Consider the following 19665-nt stretch of genomic DNA (forward strand, 5'->3'; position numbering starts at 1 on the left):
AATTTCATTATTAAAAATCATGTTTTGGACTGTCGAGTGCAGGGCACTGATAAGCACGAAAACGGAGTCAAAGCCAACAGCGCCAGCGGCTGCAGCTGCCATCATTAACTCCAAGCGCAAGCATTTAACTCCTGCTCATAACCGTCTTATCATATTTATTTTAAAGTACATACTTTCCTGCTCTTTTTTGCTGCATAAAATTCCAACTCATCTGCATAAATCGAAAGCTGCTTAACAAAAAAAAAAAAAAAAAACCGAGATTCAAACAGTGAAACGGTTCTAGAAAAGTCAAGTTAAACTTCAGATTTGCGAGCGGTTTCCATGGCACCAGGGGCAAAGGTTGGGCGCGCTGCTTATTTACATTATTCGTTATGAAAATGAAATTCCCAAAGGGGATAATCCCAATTGTAAGGCGCTTAAGCGCACAATATAAACTCCTTTAGGGATTGCGTATGCATAGTATGCACTAATTAAATACTTCAAACATGGCATGGCTCAAGGACAATTACTACGATAACAGTTTGATATTACTACAATCCGTATCTATATGTATATGCACACATTAGTCCAACTGCGACTTGCCATTGGCCATTAATCTAGGTATGCAGGCATCATCTAGACAGCATCTTAATTAAGAACATGTCAAATTTATCTCTGCACAACAAGCATTTACTCGATATTAGTAATCCAAACACTAGACAAATTGCAAACGCCTTCTCCAAACCCAATACCATAGACTCACAAAGCTGGCAGTTGCATTTGATTCGGTCAGTTGGCAGTTTTTCGTTAGTTTTTCGTGGTGTTTACGAAGAGCTAATGAATGATTCACTCACTTAAACGGGTATTGGGGATCTGCAGCTCACAGCAGAGGGTAACACATCAAACCGCTGTAGCAAAAGTAAACTGTTGTGGGGCATGTTCAGTCGTTGTGTGCAGCAAAAATTGAATTGAACTGCCAACTGCAAATTGTGAACTATGAGCTGCAATGCCCTGGAGGTAAAAGGTTTTCGTTTACATTTTTGACTGTGCTTCGCAGAGAGTTTCTGTACAGGGAGTTTCTGATTTTGCTGCTAATATTCGTAACAATGAAAGTTCATTGGCCTACACAAATACATACACACATGCGCACGTATATGTGTATGTATTGAATGCATTTGCTCTCATTCTTCTTACCCTCCTGCCCTCCGGCCGCCCCCTGCGTTACAGCACAGGCACGACACTTATGAGCACATCAAAATGCAAGCATTCACCGAAACCTATCCTAATAAATTTGTGCTTGATGCGCTTTCATGATGTTACCTGCCTCGACAGCGTCTCCCTTCCCGGTCTTTGTCTTTGCCGCCGTGTTTGCTACCCTTACGCAGGCATTATAATGAAATGCCACACACACACATAACAAATACACACACGCACACACCACAGGAAAAGTTTCATTGCAATGCGACATTTGAGCTTCAACACTCGACGTCTGAAGTCTGTTACGTTGCGGCTGCTGTTGCCGTTGCTGTTGCCGTTGCTGGTGGTGTTGCTATTCCTGCTGCGGTTGCTGCCACACCTATGCCCGCAACTGTTCCTGCCCATGGTGCTGGTCTTGTTACGTCAGGCGAAGGGTTGCAAGACTCGCATTGCATTTGGCTGAAGCCCGCAGCGCTAGCGGGCGGTTAACACAATGGTGCTTATGTATTATATAACATTCTGTATGCGTATGTGCGTGCCTGTGAATATGTATGCATCCCTCTCTCCATCTCTGTCTCTCTCTCTCTCTCTCTGTCTGTCTATTTGTATATGTATTGGTGCGTGTGATCCGGAATCCTTATGAATCCGTTTGCATTGTCAATTTTTGTGCGACTGCTGCGTCGCTTTACTTAATAAACAAACGACGGAGCCGACTCGGGCCGCGTCAGACCAACGAGAACGAGAATACAATCCAAAGCCCAGCCATCTGTCATAGATACTGTCAGTTTATATTGATTTTCGTTCTGTTTTTACGTCCATTTCGGCATTCAGGCGAGACCAAACGGCTCCGAGGACGACCACCAGCAGCGAGAATACGGACAAAAATTTGCAACAATGAAGTCGTCATTGTCGATCCGCTTCCTGCTCGCTCCGCTCTGTCTTCTTTTACCTGAATATTTACCTTCGACTTGTAAATAATACAAAATGCAAATACAAATGTGGATGAGCCAAGCCAAACCAAGCCAAACCACTTTCAACGCATTAACGTCACTTTAGTTACACACACACACACACACAAACACACATAGGAACAAACACCAACACAGAAGCACTTGGGAACTAAAGGACAGCGGTGCGCCGGGTCGTATACGCGATATGGGCAGACAACCAATGCAGCTAAAAGCAACGTCAACTTGCCTGGCAGCTCCATTTCAATGCAAACAATGGCTAATAGTGCTAAAACTTACTCCCACAATACTCGCATACACACACACACAGACACACGCACACACACTAGCGAGCACACATTGGCATTGTCAATATTTGCAACAGTCAACGATGACGCTGCCACCGACGACGTCACTCAGTGGCAACTTAAGCTAACAACAATCAAACAATAACAACTACAACCGCAACAACAACAACAATAACAACACCAACATTAGCTAACACACGCAGCCAGCCAACATGTTGAGCAACATATTGAACAAATGCATTTCAATAAGCCAACGACAGCCGCTGACGCCGCCAACCAACAGCCAACAACCAACAACCGCCAACCGCAACAACAGCAACAACAGCAGCAACAATCAACACAACAGCCACAAAGCGACTGACTGGATAAAATTGCTAGAGAAGGAGAATCTTAAAACGAGAGAGTGAGAGAGAGAGAGAGCGAGACACAGAGGTAAGGCTGTAACAGGCAGGTTCAAAGTACGTACGCTTAAAAATGGGCTGGAACCGAACTCAAAGTCAGCGACTTAAACTTCAAGCTGGAAGCTGTGTGTTTTTGTGTGTGTGTGTGTGTTTGTTGTGCATGGCACCATGATCGAGATCCAAGGGCCCTTCCACGTTTTATGCGTTCTGCACGCTTCAACTTCAATTGTTTGCATTAAAATTGCACTTCAACTTCGATAGCTGCAGCAACTAAAAAAGCAGTCGCAAAACTCAAGCGTGGCTAAAATAGCTTGGTAAAAATTGTTTGACAACATGAAAAGAAAACGCAAAACGAGCAAAAATGAGAAGCAGCCAGCAGCCAGAAGGCAGAAGGATTTGCTCTGGCTGCGGTTTTGCTTGTGGCTGATGCTGTAGTTGATGCTAAGTAAATATGCAAATAAAAATAACAACAAGCCGACAAGTTGGCAGCACAACACGGACAACAACAACAACAACTTCAAGCAGTCAAGTCAGCGTGACATGATGAGTAAATGATACAAAAACTATGAACGGAGCCCAGACTGAAGATTGTGAGAAACCAGCGCAATGGAGTTTTCTGAAGTACTCGTAAAACAAATGTAGAGCAACAGTTGCTAAGCGTCTGCCATTTTTGAGCTGCAGCTAAACAAATAAGCATTTTGCATATTTTGTGCATTGAAATGATGTAAGAGAATGAAAGAAAATGAGACGGAGACACAGACAGAAATAGAGAGAGACAGAGAGAGATAGAGAGAGAGCTTATCAAAAACAGAGCTCTCAACTTTACTAAAAAGTACAAGCTTTACGCCTTAAAGTTCCGCTAGTTTTAAACAAAAAAATAAATAAGTAAAAAGTTCATATTGTATTAGTACACAACAAATTTACAATTTGGAGAAATAACAAAACAGTTTTACGAGCTATTTTGAGCAGGTTTCTAATTAGTAATTGTCAAACTCAGCTCGCAGCTGCGACAGTTTTTATGCCCTGCTGATACCCAAGGCAAAAATAATATATTTGCTTTGTGAAGTATTCGTTTTCATAAACAACTTTACAATATTTTGATAAATATAATTTTGTATGCCTGTAAAGATAGCAGGAAAAGTGCTGCAAAAAGTAAAAGTACGCAACTTTATCCATAGAACCACAGCATTTGATATTAGAAACAAAACTATTTGAGCCCTAAATTACAATATTATAATTACTGCGAATGAATCTAAACTTTGTGGAATTTAAAGTCAAATTTAGTTAAAGTTTGCCAAGAACCAGCAATAAAAGACAATATTAATTTAATCTAACACACATAACATACTTTTGTGGAAAATTGATAGGCATTTGACGAAATGGAAAGCTCTGCAAATCGATTTAGTTTTTGAATCTTTAATTTAAGCTTCAGATTTCATACTCATATTGTCAACGTGATCAATATCAAAAGAGGGAAAAATATTTACCAAGGATATAAACATTTTGATTGTGTCACAAAAAGTGGTTCGGCATGTTGTTGATGCTGTGAATGTAACTAAGGGCCATTTATCTTGTTCAACTTCTGACACTGGCAAACTACTGGCATCTGATTTTCAGCATTGACTTCTGCTGCGTCTTGGCCCTGTCTCTGGAGCTGCATGATGTCAAAGCGGAAGCACTTCACACAAATCCAAAGGAAGTCAATGTATACAATTTTAAGCGTTTCATAGAGCCAAAAACTTTTGGCCATGACAACTTCCCCCTGTTCCGGCGTCAAACTCTGTATAAAGCAGTTCTCTCAGTTCTGTCTCGCGCTCCCGCTCCCTCTCTCTCTTTCTCTCTTTGCCCATGTGTCTCCCTCCATCTTATTCTAGCAATCTCTGGCGAACTTTTACTAACTGCTTGAAATTATGAAAGTTTTTCCCTCAATGCATTTGGCTATTGCCAAGATGCTGTTGAACAGTGTTAACGTTTTGCATTCTGTGTCCGCTGCAATGTAATCCAATCAAACTTCATTATTATAATGCCGTCAACTGAGGCGCACACAATGCAATAGAAAGGCAGACACACCGAGTGACGGTGGGTGGGGGAGGGTGGCGGGCGGGTGGACGGACAGTCTCTGGCAAAAGTTAAAGAAAATATTGCGTTACACTGTGCAAATCGAATTTGTGATGCAGTCGCTCGCTTCATGGAAGACTGCTGCAAGTGGATTAAGCAAAAGGCAACAACAACAACTGTTGCCAAAGCGTACAACAAAAGGCCGCAACAACAAGCAGCAACTGGCAGGCTTTAAACAATAGCAAAATGAATAACACGCTGAGGATGTGCTCATGATGACGTTGGCGACGCGTCGACCATGGCCTACGACAACGTGATTTTCAGTAAGTTTTGCACTGCCTCAGTCTGTGCGAGTGTGTGCGTGTGTGTGTGTGTTGGTGGTCGTCTGTCAATTGAATGTCTGCTGCGGCGACGTCATCAACAACAATGCGGCTGCAACTTTGCTGCCGTCTCCGTTGCAACTCCATTAACCCTAAGCAGCCGTATAAAACTTCGCTGCTTCTCTCTCCCTCTCTCTCTTGCTCTCTCCTTCTCTATGTCGCTTATTTCGTGCAATTCCCCTCTCTGTGCTCTTGGTGATTTACGTTGCTTTGAAGCATGACGTCAAATTGTAGCCGACAAATACAACAAAAAAAAACAACAGCAACAACAACGTCAACCAACACCAACAAGAGCAGCGTGCAAAAATGCTTAACAAATAAGTAAGAAACGCAACAAAAACAATGACAGAGTATGCCCCTAGCTGTGTGTGAGAGAGAACGAGAGCGTGTGTGTGTGTGTGTGTGTGTGTGTGTGTGTGTGTGTGTGTGTGTGTGTGTGGGTGTTGCACTCACACAACAAAACTTTACTACTTTAAGCACAACGAACGTCTTTCATGGAGAGCCTCAACTCTAATAATGCGTCTTCAGAGAGAGAGAGAGAGAGAGAGAGAGAGAGAGAGAGAGCCCTGCTTTTTGGCAGTTCTTTCTTATGGTTTCCTCGAGCAGCGGAGGGGGTCGGGCGGTGCACAAAGCAGAATGTAAAAGAAAAGCAGAGGAAGGGTTTTATTGCCTTATCGAATTTTATGGCTTTATTGATGCCTGTAATGGGTAGGCGTGGCCAAGTAACGTAGTTTCCATTGAAATTGACAAAGCAATCGCTTCTTGAACTGCAACACAATATACTGGATAGATATTGGCAAACAAAAGATAACAATATTTAAAAGAAATGAGAAACACTTTTAAAAGGCTGCTTAAAGCAACATCACATAAATAACTTAGAGATACTTTAACGAAAGTGGTCAGCTACAAGAAATACAGTTCAATTTTGAAGTTGAAACTGAGAGAATCAGTGGATAGATCTATAAATCACTAGAGTATATAGAGAATACTCTGAATACACTGAGAGAATCAGTGGATAGATCTATAAATCACTAGAGTATATGACCATATTTTATAGATACAGGATATACGTGCAATACATGGCAATAAGCTTGACTATATTAACAAGTTTGAGTGCTCTAGTCGAACCTTTTCCTACCAAAGCCACATAAAAGAAAGTGCGACTCGATCCAAGCTAGAGCAACCAGATTAAGAAGGTCTCTTAAAGGTGCCTCTTTTCGTAAGATCTATTTCATTTACACTCATATACCTATCTACCTATAAATTATTTACTTTAAGTCTTGTTTTTCTATTCATAATTACCAAAAATTTTTAATCAACTTCTATAAACAAAACACTGAAGACAAACAAAATATTACAGCAATTCGCACTAAAACTCTTGATTAGACAACAAAGAAATATTTTTTGCTAAACAAAAAGAATAAGCTGAGAAAATTATAAGAAAATCCAAAAGTTATTGTAAAACAGCCTCTTAAATACAAACAACAAAGAATATAATTAAGGCCAGCAAATTGAGTGAGCTTGCATTTCAAATTTTTGGATAAGCAAACAATTCGAAAACAAAGAGAAATGCTTGCCACACAAAAGAAATGACAACAATGACGAAATAATTGAAAAATATAGAAATTAATTACATGTATATTTTTAAAAACAATTTAACACATATATTTGGTACTGCGTACTGCAAAGGGAACAAAGGCTGGCAGCTCGCACATGCCAAAGGATTGCACAGATCCTACAAGGACCCGAGCCGAGCCAGACAAATGGCATTTGCATGCGAGCACAAACAATGGCACGTCGTTAACATACTCTGGCAAGGCTCGAGCTACAGCTACAGCTTCAACTTCTAGTCGACATTTTGGCAACGCACAAACATGATTTTGTTTTCGCTATTCGCTTCCTTTTTGCCCGCTTAACGGCATTTGCCTTTGTCTGGGCCGTTTGGTCCTTTGGCCCTGGCGAAGGGGCTGCGGCCACGCTTAATGAAGCAACCCTTAGAATTTGGCATGTTTCGTTGGCTGCCAACGAAAAGGAAAACGAAATGAAATTTTACTCGGAAAGTGCAATGAACTCGGCCCATTTATACAAATTATCGGCGTAATTTTTTATTCCATTCAATTTATATATTTTTATTGTTTTTTTTCTCTCTCTCTCTCGCTCTCTCTCTCTCTCTCTCTCTCTCTGGTTTCATGCATTATGAATGCGTTGAAACGATGGCAAATTAATCATATGAATCGCCATTAAATTCTCATAAAAAAAATGGCATACACATCTCTAACTACAGCTGGCTGTGAGTCAACAGCAGGCGAAAATTTAATTTGCATAAACACAATCCAAATCTTATGCATGCCAAATCTTGCGTAATCAGCGTGCGAGATTTCTTCCTGTCTGCCCGGCTCGGGGGCAGCGCCTGAACCTGTTTCTAATGGTGGGAACTTTCATTAACAAATTGCATAGCCAGTAAAAAGCTAAAGAGCCAAACGAAACCGGCCGGCAAATGGTGCTGCAAATTTGTATATGCAAACGACGACTGGGCAATGGTAGACTGAGGATGAGGGGGTGGCTGTGCCAGGTCACAATGACTCGGACGCGCGGCAACTGTGAACCGGACGCTGGCAATTTGACCGAGTTAAAATATGCGCCGCTGACGCTTATGTTAATTTTTTCGCTATACGTTACCAAAAAAAAAAAATAATAATAATAAAAAAGGAGCTATTAAAATTCTATAAAAACGCCAAAATGCTCGTCACGTTTACCCGACGGCAGCTGCTAAAAAATATGTATGCAAAAAATAAAAATAAAATAAAAAGCCGGCAAAGCTAAACACACTTTTTTGCCTCTGTTAATTGCAGTTGCAGGGCCAGAAATGGAAATAGCCTAATATTGTCGAATTTACGTTGCAAACAAACCCTCAAAGCGACTGCCAGTGTATGCGAGCATGCGAGTGTGTGTGTGTGTGTGTGTATGGCAGTGTGTTTGTGTGTGTGTGTGTACCTGCAGTTCCCTCCTGTACTTTATTCATTAACATTATCTACCCTTTGTAATCTTAGAAGTTGTTTTTTTGGCATATCCAGTTTGTCTGCAACTCGTGTGTGTGTGTGTGTGTGTGTGTGTCTGTGAGTGTGTGTTGAGAATTCATTTCATTAAAATCAAATTAACTTGTGATAAATGTGGCGAAATATATCATAAGATATATATGTATGTATTTATTATGCGCGCAAACTCCTATAGATATTGCCATATTCTTATACATATATATGTTACATATATCTACACATATATAGAATATATTTATATGGAGACAGAGGGCTGCTCTGGCCTGCCAAACAATGAAGGTTCTATTTGATATTTATCTGCATTTCAGTTTTGGTACGTTGAAGGCACAGCAGCTCTCAAGCTGCTCCCCACGAACCCCTTGCTGAGCAAATAAAATGCCATATCTGATTATGTAGAGCATATAAAACGAAAGGGCAGCAGCGTTGAGCCAAACGTGGGCGCCGGGTTCGAATGGTCAGCAGCAGAAGCAGCAGGGTGGAAACAAAAAGAAAAAAGAAGAGGAAGAATATAGAGAATACGGTAGGAGACGCCTGCAATATTAGCGGAGACATCATGGAGTAGATAAAGTAATGGCCGGTGCACTAAAAGCAGTTTGCCCTGTGTAGCTTGTCACAGATAACTCGATGAATTGTAATGTTTGCCATGGTGATGTTTGGCAGCGTCATCAATATCATTGAGTGCGATAAATAAGTCGACTCGAATGCTTGCTAAGGCAACTTTTTCCTTAAGGCAATCAAATAGTATCGACAGCACAGTAATTATCCATGTACTTATATATGGAAAGTAAATGTTTGGCCAGTTTTCTTCGGGATCTTAGCGGCTGAAGATTGTTTCACAATCTTTAAGTTGTAACTTAAAAGAGCTGTCAACGCGCATATCCAAGCAGTTAACATCTAGTTGCTGCGAACTGTCAACTTTTTGACAAACTTTTAGGAACTCATCCATTCGCCTGGGCAAAAGTTGTGACCAAGTTCTGTTTCCTGTCACAGCTCAGCGAAATGTAATTGAAATGATTTATAAACTTTTTCTAGCTTACGAAATGAACACTTGCCCGCAGACACAGGGCAGAGATGAAGCCGGACAAGCAGACAAACAGACAGAGAGAGAGAGAGAGATAGAGAAAGAGAAAGATATGCAGACGGCGTTGCTGCTAAGGAAGACATTACGCATACGACGCATTGTACATGCGCCAAATCCTTGGCCAGGCATTCCACAAATAACAACCCTTGGCGCGTTTCGGCTGCTTAAAATGCAATTGCCGAAATGCAAAAAAGTTAAAATGCCAGCCATTTGGCTGCTCGCTCGCACTTTATCATATCAATTTCAAGAAGGGCACCAAAAAAATGTGAAAATAAACAGCTTAAGACATAAAGGAAGCGGCATAACTATGGCAAATAACTTGAAACGCAAAAGCATAATTACAATTTGGGAAACACTTTACGCAGATCACAAAAATTTAAGGACAGCAAGGGTCGTGCCTTGCCACCAGGGTGTAGCAGCAGCAGCCCCAACCCCCCTCGAAAGCAGAGGACAAACCCTTCACAATTTGAAGCGACAGGCAACTTAGGCAACAACGAACAACAAACACAAAACAACAACAACGACAACATTGACGCTAGCGTGAAGTAAAACTGCCAGTTAAGACAGCTGAGCCCGTTCCCCAGACTCGGCCGGCGAGCAGTACGGAGCTGAGCTGAGCTGAGTCTCGTGCCATGAGTACAACTTGAATTATGGGCGTCCTGTCTGCTTGCCTGAGTGTATGTGTGTCTGTGCATGTTGTGAGATGAATGAGCCAAGGGAAGGAGTATTGAGTATTTCCATAAGGAATTATAAGCAGCAACAGCAAAGGAGTCGAGCATATCAAGAAGCCGTTCCCTGTTCCAGCTCAAACTTATGCAAAATGACAGCCAGGCTACAGCCGGCCTCTAGCTGCAGTTGTAGTTGTAGCTATACACATAAATACACACACACACGCACATTCAGCTGGTAGGAAGCGCTAATGATGACGATGATGTACTGCAGGACGTGTTGGTCTTTTGCTCTCTGCTCGAGTTCAAGACCAAATTAAAATCAGCCAGAAAGACAGAGAGGAGCCAATGCAATTCTGGCTGCGACATGATAATTTTATGTTTTTACGTAATTATGTTAATAGATGGATGCTGGTCCCGACTCTACCAAACTATAAAATTATATCAAAGTGTTAATAATGTTGATAGAGCAACATAGGGCCAAGCCAAGCCAATGGCCACGAGCAACTTTTCAGAGTTTATGATGCTGCTACTGGCAGCTGCCACGCGCAGCAATCTACACGTAGTAAAAAAAAAATGAGTAACAGTGTTCCGATTGGGAGTGCCTGACTAATAGTTACCCTGGCATAACACACATTCAAACTAACTTTTATGTATATGTAAAGGCCAGAATTAAACTAAACAAATGTTGCTTGGAGAGAAAGAAAAAAACTCAGCCGTTGTTGGGCTGATGTAATGAAGTCTTCTAAATCGTAATGAATTAACATTAAAGCACACTTGAAGTCTCTGCAGATAAAGTTAAAATATGACGATTACAATCGCTCTTTGTATAAAAAATACTTATATTTATTTAAATTATTTGTGCTTCAGTGTGTTACACACATTTTAACAATAGCATTATGCCCGTTTTAAGAATTTTTTATGTCCGCAGGGTATTTCAGAAAATAAACTCAGCTCCAATCACCTGAGACACATGTGTGCGCATAAATTTTGCGCCGCATGCGGCACGACATACACCCCCCAAAAAAAAAGAGAGAAAAATATATATATATTAAAAAAAAATGCTTTTATGATTTGTCGCAAATTACTTTAGAAAAGTTTGGTGTTCGACAAACAACAATAAATCATTGGCTTGAGAGTCCGGGCGCATTTGTTACACATATGTAAAAGTTCAATGGCGCGCTGTGGCATGTGGTGCGTCAGTGGCAGAAAATTTAATTAACAAATGGCTGGCAGACCGACAAATGCAAATCAAACGCTTCATTAAACAGACAGCAGGTAGTCGCCTACCTGTGGGTATCTGTGTACTAAACATGTGTCTTACATTTGATTTATGACAGCTGATTAAAGCGACAAACGTTGCTTTACATCAAATTGATTAACTGCGTGAGTTTATCGAAAGAAACTCAACACACAGCAGTTGTTTACATGTTCGGCATAAGAATTGCCTAAAACAATTCGATGAACTTGTTGAAATGCCAGAACTTGAGAAGATTTAATAAACGTAAACAAAATATAGCCTGAGGCACTTCGATGTTAATGTACTGTGTGTGTATCTCTAATCATAATTATAAGCTACCCTGAAGAACGTTCGTTTCAGGGGATCTTTGTTTTAAATGCTGCCGACGTTTATCAAATTCTTGGAAAACAATGCCATAATTAATAGTTTATTGGTTGCCCAAAGGCATATACATACTGTACTATAGAGATTTAACACATCGAACTATCAACATTTAAATAATTAAGTTTTCAAACGCCACATAAAATTAAATACCCATCTATTTTTATGCACTTCACGAGGCAAATGAGTAGCCAGCCTATCTAGCTAAGGCCAAATTAAAATTGTACACGCGCTGATAACCTTCGGTTGAAATAGTTCTCGAAATTTTAGCTTTGCAGTGTGGGCTACTCGAGACAAATAGCCTGGCAATTTATATGTTTCCGTTGCCAGGACACATATTAAATGCGAGCAGCGTCTTAAGTTTCTATGACAACTAAATTGTGTTAGCGAAAAAGAAACAACAAGTAAAAAATGATGCTAGAGCCAGCTTATACAATAAAACTTGTCATACAAGTATCTGCATAGCTCAGCCTACACACTTATAGGTGGGTGTAGTTTTCGAAAGCGAAAAAGACACTTTTACAAGCTGACAACGGACGCCCTGAGCGATTGTCGTCGCAAATCAACAAGTGTTGGTCGAAACGGATGGCAGCACAGAAAATTAATTAAATCCAAATGCACAGACCATAAATGTATCAAACGATACGAAGCTTGCATAATGGTCCTGTCGAACGCAACATTCATTACGTATATCGCACTCTGGCCAGGACAGCTCACTTATTAAGTAAGCGGGCATTAAACCGCTTGCATAAATCACTGGCATATCCAGCATATCCAGAGGTCATTAATTATTGGAGAGGAATATCCTCAATACGAATACGAAACGAATATGTAGCAAATTGTGTTGGGTATATTTTTTTCTTTTTATTGCTCACATTATTCAATTATTGCTGGCATTTCCATTTTAAAAAATGTTTTAAAAGTAATATTTCTCGTCGAACAACGACAATTGAATGCTCTTGCAATTATATAAAATAATGGAATTTTTTCCAAATAATTATTTAATTTTATTATTGTCAATTTATTTAGTAAGCACACTTATGAATAGTCGAACATCATATTGCCCAGTTTGATATTTTCCTAAGATGTCTTAGGAAATCATCTTTAATCAAAGTAAATCTTAATTTTCGCCTCTTGAATTTAATAATTTTAAGCAAGTTTATAGCACACGGATATTGATATAAATAATATTTATTTAATAAATCCTAAAACTTCCTTTATACTAAAAAACGAGAAAGTAAGGATATTTTCGGCATACCGAATATTTAACACGCTTGTAGACATTTCCCTTATGCAGATATAGGACAATAGTGAATCTGTAAAATGCGGAGTTTGATGAAAATATGTTTGAAAACAGAATAAATTATTCGACAAATCATTTCTATGGCAGCTATATGATATATATATAGTAGTCCGATGTTGATAAGATTTTACATATATATGAAAATCACAGTGGAACTAATAATACATCAGAATCTACTTTGCGACTGATCGTCGTTTCGACATAAGTGCTGCCTGCAACAGAGATACGTATAAAGAAAACTGAAAGTGACTATATCATTGATTGATGCTGATCTAATATATATATATTTTATGGGGTTGGTGATGTCTTCTTCTATGTATTACACATTTCATGACATACCGCTGCCAGGTGAAAATATAAAACATAAACATAACTCAGCGCAACATGGCAATATTTTCGATGCGTGACACATGAAGTGACAAAATTAGAATTCCCTTCGTCAAAGAGCATAGGCGGACAACAGTTCGATGCGCAAACAAAGTACAATTGAATCATATACACACTGAGTGCGACTGCCAGTGCTACTGTGTCCCTCAACACCCCGTTTGGGGCTGTGTTGCCCGGGATATATACGCCTGTGTGTATGTGCTTGTGTTGCTTTCAGCACTCTCAGGGGGCAATATGACAATTAGTTACCAAAGCAACAACAGAAATACCTACAAATGACAGCAAATACACAGGAGACAGTCCAGAGCGGGGCAGGAGGCAGAAGGCAGAGGACACACACCGCATAACATGGCCGCATGGCAGCCATTTTGATGTCAGGACTAAACAGGCGACAGGCGGCAGGCACTGTGTGTAAGCAGGTGGCGGCGATTCTAAAATATGACATGGGGCAGGCAGCAGAAGGCACGGTGGACGGGTACGGATCCCATCACCATCACAATGGCACGTGCAGTTGATTTTTCAGCGAGGGCAGCAGGCCTCGCCGGAGCAGAGCGTTAGCTAGCGTTTAATTAGAAAATACGTATACGCCGCCTGGTACGTGCCGTGCCGTGTCACTGACGGGCAAAGTTGTTCGCACGATTCCTGTCAGCCAATTCATCAATTTTACTTTTACATTTTCACTGTTTTTCGAACTGCTGGTGCTCAATACGATTATGACTACATCATAACTCGCAGCCAGCTTGTTTTTCATTTTTCATTTGTTAAAGGCCCAGCAAATGTTACCAAATTGCTGCAACATGTTTTTTCCACTAACGATTTGACGTTTGCTGGCGCTTGGAAATTTGCCTAATAAACATAAATTATGGGAAACTTCAAAACTAATTAGTAGAGTTATTTATTACAATTACCTGTCAGCCAGCTAGAATTGAGTGCCATGCGGTACACACTAGCAAACATACACACACACACACACACTACACTCACAATCTGATCTGAGACCAGTCGTGCACTCGGCACCTTGTAACTATTCGAAAACTATGCTAATTTGTGCGTTTGCATCTAGTTTAAATGTCAAATGGGCGGCACAGTGGGACAACAAACAAATACCAATTTTACTCATATAAAATTTGTACAACATTTTCAATAGAAAATGTATATGTAAATTATTTCCTTTTGAGTTAAGCATTAAGTCTAAAGATTAAGCTTTTTGTATCTTAAGATGTAAGCTTTTTTGCGACCTGAAACGCATCTAAGTCAAACTTTAATCACCTGCTGGAGCTTTTAGTTAAGGCTTGCAAAACTACAAAGTTTTGTATTTTTTGTTAACAGAAGTCTAGTGGAAACAGGTGCAATAAATAACTGCTTACCTTTAAACATTACATATAATTTAATAGCCGCAAACTTTTCAAAACATTAAGCCCAACTGCGAAAAGCTAAAAACAGAGTCTTTTGGGCGGATCAAAGTTCAGATTTGCCCAACGACTTTGGCACACGGTAACATTTAAAAACAAAAAACTAAAAAAATAGAGAAAAAATATGGCGTTAAGCTGTAATGTTAATTAAAACTTTGTCTCAATCCCTCCATTTCTATGTTCTCGCATCGCCTCTATTTCTAGCGATTTATCTGGAACTGTGAGTTGGCGTTGAGGCAGGCAACTAATTTGCTACAAAGTTAATCACGTTATTGAAATGAAATCCAATTCGTGGCATTATTCTGAAATTCAAATCATATCGCATTTTATGCAAATGAGCAGCAAGTGAGCTAATTGTGTATTAATTGAATAGTCATAAGCAGTACATGTGTAATAGTGGGATAATGCCTAGCCCAGGCAGCATAAGTATACATACATATATAGATACAGCTAACAATAAAATGGTAAACAAATTGGCATACAGTCAATAAATGAAATGAACTATGCTGATAAACTGCCAATATCAAGTTGCCTACGCAAAATATACAAACAACATACGCTGCAAATGCCTCTATTTCGCTCTGCTCCACCAAGCTCCTCCTCTCTTGCTCTCGCTCTTTCTCCCTCCCCTTTTTCTCTCTCTCGCTCTATGCCTTAAAAGCAAACATCAATTTGCATAAACAATTAATCATGCAAAGCGCGAAACGTGCACCAAATGCTAAAACCTAAATATAGATGCAAAATAAAACAAAAATAATTAAAAACAAAAAACAAAATAAAATACAAAAAAAAAGCTTACCAGAAACTGGAGAACTTGGGAATAATGACAAAAAGAGTCAGTTCCAGAAACTGTAGCAGGTAAGCCTCGACACACCGAAAGAACGCTACGGCCAGAAATTCATAGAAACTGCCTTTTTATTATTCGGTTTATTTTGATACCCTTAGCCCATTGAAAACGTCTAAAAAGGGTATAATGATTGGGTGCAACAGTAGGTAACAGACAAAAGGATCTTGGTCGAACTTAGAGACTGAAAGGTCCAGAGACTTGAAATTTTTTTGTCGCCACCTGGAACCCCAATTCCGCAGGTGCCACGACAGCTGGGTTGTGCCTTCTATCTTGGTTTAGCAGGAGGCCTTTCTTAATCCTCTTCCGATCTATTGAGCACGGTACCCGGCTGTATACCGCAACTCCACATCGAGCAATTGCTCTACCCGTATTTGGGTGTTAAATTATATCAAATTTCGATTACATATATATAGACTATAAAGAAGTAGCTTACTCTGAGAGTAGCTCGAATATGTTACGTTTGAATACCTCCATTTGATTACTTCTCGAATACCTCCATTTCAATTCTTCTCGCATTTTTGCACTGTTATTAGGGTATCTCCTAGTCGGGTGCTCCATAGTGAAACCCTATTACATTTTTTTGTACTATTTTCTTTTTTTGTTTTTAATGCTGCCACTGCCGCATATGATTCAATTTTGTTTTCAGTCAAACAACTTGGCGAACTGAATAGCAGCGAGGAGCCTGCTTGAAGCTGGCTAGTTGGCCATAAACGTGGCCCAAAAGAATGCAGTCCGAAAACCAGTTTGGCGTACAGCCTGTGTCTCAAGCACAACAACGTGCAGCGTTTATTTATTTTTTGTTTTTGTTTTTCTGCTCAGCTACAACAACAAGTGAACCAAATTCTTTTTAACGAGCTTGCGCCAACATTTGATCCCCTCCTCCCGCCCTCCGCCCCTACCAAAAATGTGGGCATAGCCAAGGGTGCGCTCAACGCTCTACGCTCTGTGGCTGCCAAAAAAAAAAAAGAGCACAAAAAAAAATGGCAATGGCAATCCAAGCCAAGAAGTGTTAAAGCCAAGCCAAGTTGCTTCACTTTTTGCCTGTTCGTATCCATGTCCGTGCTCATATCTCGTGTCAATTTGCAAGCTGACGTTTTTTGTTTCAGCTTTTTTTTGTTTTTGTTCTCCTCTGTTCAGCATTTATTTAATGCTTTTTTTAGTTGAGTTTTGGTTTTTGTGTTATGCCAATTTTTGTTTTATTCGGCATATTTAATTGCTGGCGGGCACACCCTTTGCACACACCTCGTGACGGAGTTTTTCTTTTCATATTTCCTTTTTTTTGCACTTTAATTTTTTTTGGCTGACTTCAACGCTTGGTTAGGTTTCTAAAAAATGCCCAAGATACATGCAATCTGTTGAGCCTGGCCACTTAAAAATAAATGTAATTATATATTTATGAAATTAACTTAATTATGCTAAATGCATTTTATTATGTATAAAGTTGTCCAGCGCCTCCGACAATTTCTGGGCTTTGTCCGCAGAGCGGGGCATATAAATTAATAAATTATATAAATGTGCAGCTTACTTTGTATTCGGGAAATTTGCATTCATTTATTTCATGAATAACACAGAAAAAAAAAACACTCACACACATAACAGATATCCGCCAGTCAAAAATAGGCAACAATTTATCTGTAATTTTGGTTTTTATATAAATGCACTGAAATAAGCCGCTTTACTTTTAATAGGATATTAAGTCCACGTATTGAAATGGGAAAACATCTTTTTTTTTCGCCTCACAATCACACAATAAATGATGTATATAAAATTACACTTGTGCCAAGGCAGCCATTAAAGATAGGTTGAGATATATTTACAAGAATAAAAGATGTATGTTTTTTTTAACCTCAAGCTCATTTGAATAGCAGAGTCAGAGTTGTTTCCAAAATGTTGTACTCTTTTTGAAGATATCTTAAACATGAATACCGCATCACTTGAATCTTTTTCAAGCTGCGCCGAATGCTTCGATTATTTGGCAGACCTCGACTGTTGTATGCGCATTAAAAGGGGCACATGGGACGCATGCTGTATGGAAAAACTTATAGCTTGCAACATGACAACAACAAAACAAAAAATGAAATAAGATCAGACTGAATGAAATGGCAGAAAAATGTTTTCAATTTGGTTATTTTCACGGTTTTTGATTTGCACCGTGTCGGACAAATGCGACACTCCATTTTTGTCAATTGATTCGCCTGTCTGGGTCTTTCAAATACGCATTAATTTCATTTATTGCAATCATCATTGTCGCAGCGACATGGCAACCATGGAGAGTAGTGTAAACACCAGCACGAAAGTTAGAACGATAGAAGAAGAAAACTTTCTGTGTGCGGGTGTGTGTGTGTGTGGGTGTGGATGCCGCTGGCAAGGAGCAACTAAACTGGGGCAAGCAGCAAGTGGCAGGGGCAAGGCAGACGTTAGCTACTCGGAGCATGCCTAGGCACTGATTGTGTTGATTACGCTGACCCACTTTGCCTGCCAAGACTCAGGCAGCCAGTGGTCGGTGGGCGGTGGGCGGTTGGCGGTAGGCGGACGACTGACAGTCGAATTCAATGAACTCGAAACCTACTGATAATACGCGCAATAAAAATAACAATAATAATAGTAGTAATAATGTTGTTTTCAAATGACAGCAATGCCAGCCAAAGGAGGAACACACAACAGACTGTCACTCAAAGCTGTGCGACTCGTGGTCCATGCTAACTATTCCTGTATATATATATATATATATACATATCTGCATACATATAGATATATATGTGTAATCTTGACGGACAAAAACAAACTACTTGAAAGTCGCGCTTATTTTTAGAGACAGTCGCCGAAACTGTCTTTTTTACGTTGGGCCTCAATCTAGAATGACTTTGCAGAAGTATTGAAAAAACAAAATTAATATTTTCGATACGATCGTATCAAATAGTTCAGTTATTTTCCATTGGCAACTTTATGAGCATTATAGTGTCTGCTGTGGCTATTATGTGCCGCTCCCCCTTCCCCCACGCTCGACACCTAAACTGCCAATAATGTGCGTCATTCTAATGCGAATAATATCGAGTAAAGAGGAAAAAACATAAAAACAAAAAAGCACGAAAAACAACCACACAAAACTACTCCAATTCGGCTTACACATGGTTCTACTTCTAATGGACTTTATTTGTACTGTGAACTGTGACGGGGGGGTTGGGCGGCGGGGCTTGGGCTGAAATGTTTTTTGTGTTGATTGTGTTTATGCGAACAAAGCGGACACTGACCAGGTATAAATACCCATATACATATATACATATATATCAATATGTTTTTATATAAATAGGTAGAATCGGAAGGCAGTTACATGAGAAAGCAACGCTGTCGAAATTGGGCAGATATTAACATATGTGCGTATGCCTACACATACATACATATATGTACATCTGTTGAACGTGTAAAGGCTTATTATGTCTTGAAATAGATTGATTGCTTGTGAACAGCTTTGTGTCTGCAATCAATAAATTATAGGGTATATACTTTCAGGTCTTTGGTGGGATTACAAATAAATTAACGTTGTGTAAAACAAGCAATTATTATTTGTTTTAATGAGAGTTGATTATCCTCTGTAAATGGCATAATTTATTAATCTCAAATATAACAATAATAATAATAATAATAATAATAATAATAATGCTAATAATAATAAAATGATATTAATAATAATTATCTATTAATGGTCGATCAAACGAGTGTCAACCCAAGTATTTAATAGATTAGAATTGCATACTTAAAAACAAAAAGCCCAAACTAAATACAAACATTTCTTATGCCAACACCGACCCGATGGAATGTTTTAGAATGTTAATAAGTTAGAAAAGAGGCAGAAAAAAAGGTATGAACAAGTAAAGAAAATGGAAGTATGATATAAATGTCAACCTGATAGGATATAGAGATAACGATGGGAAATCACCGACCGGCGGGGGAAATTTATAGCCTGACCAGTAAGCTATGCCCCTACTCGTAGCTGAAAACAGCGGTTTTATTAGGGGTACA

At 39.5% G+C, this 19665-nt stretch overlaps 1 protein-coding gene and 1 long non-coding RNA gene across 2 annotated transcripts in view; both read right to left on the minus strand.

The window, feature by feature from the left end:
* LOC115772040 overlaps positions 1–19665 on the minus strand; it is a 54748-nt gene that overhangs the window by 25385 nt on the left and 9698 nt on the right. The gene's annotated exons all lie outside the window — the stretch shown is intronic.
* On the minus strand, positions 15153–16069 carry LOC115772041. Its single transcript, XR_004019015.1, has 3 exons — positions 15820–16069; positions 15598–15757; positions 15153–15523 (listed from the first exon to the last, which is right to left on the minus strand). It is a non-coding gene; the product is annotated as an uncharacterized LOC115772041 (long non-coding RNA).

This window comes from Drosophila novamexicana, unplaced genomic scaffold, assembly GCF_003285875.2.
Source record: "Drosophila novamexicana strain 15010-1031.04,08,12 unplaced genomic scaffold, DnovRS2.1 tig00000108-arrow-pilon, whole genome shotgun sequence".
NCBI lineage: Eukaryota > Metazoa > Arthropoda > Insecta > Diptera > Drosophilidae > Drosophila > Drosophila novamexicana.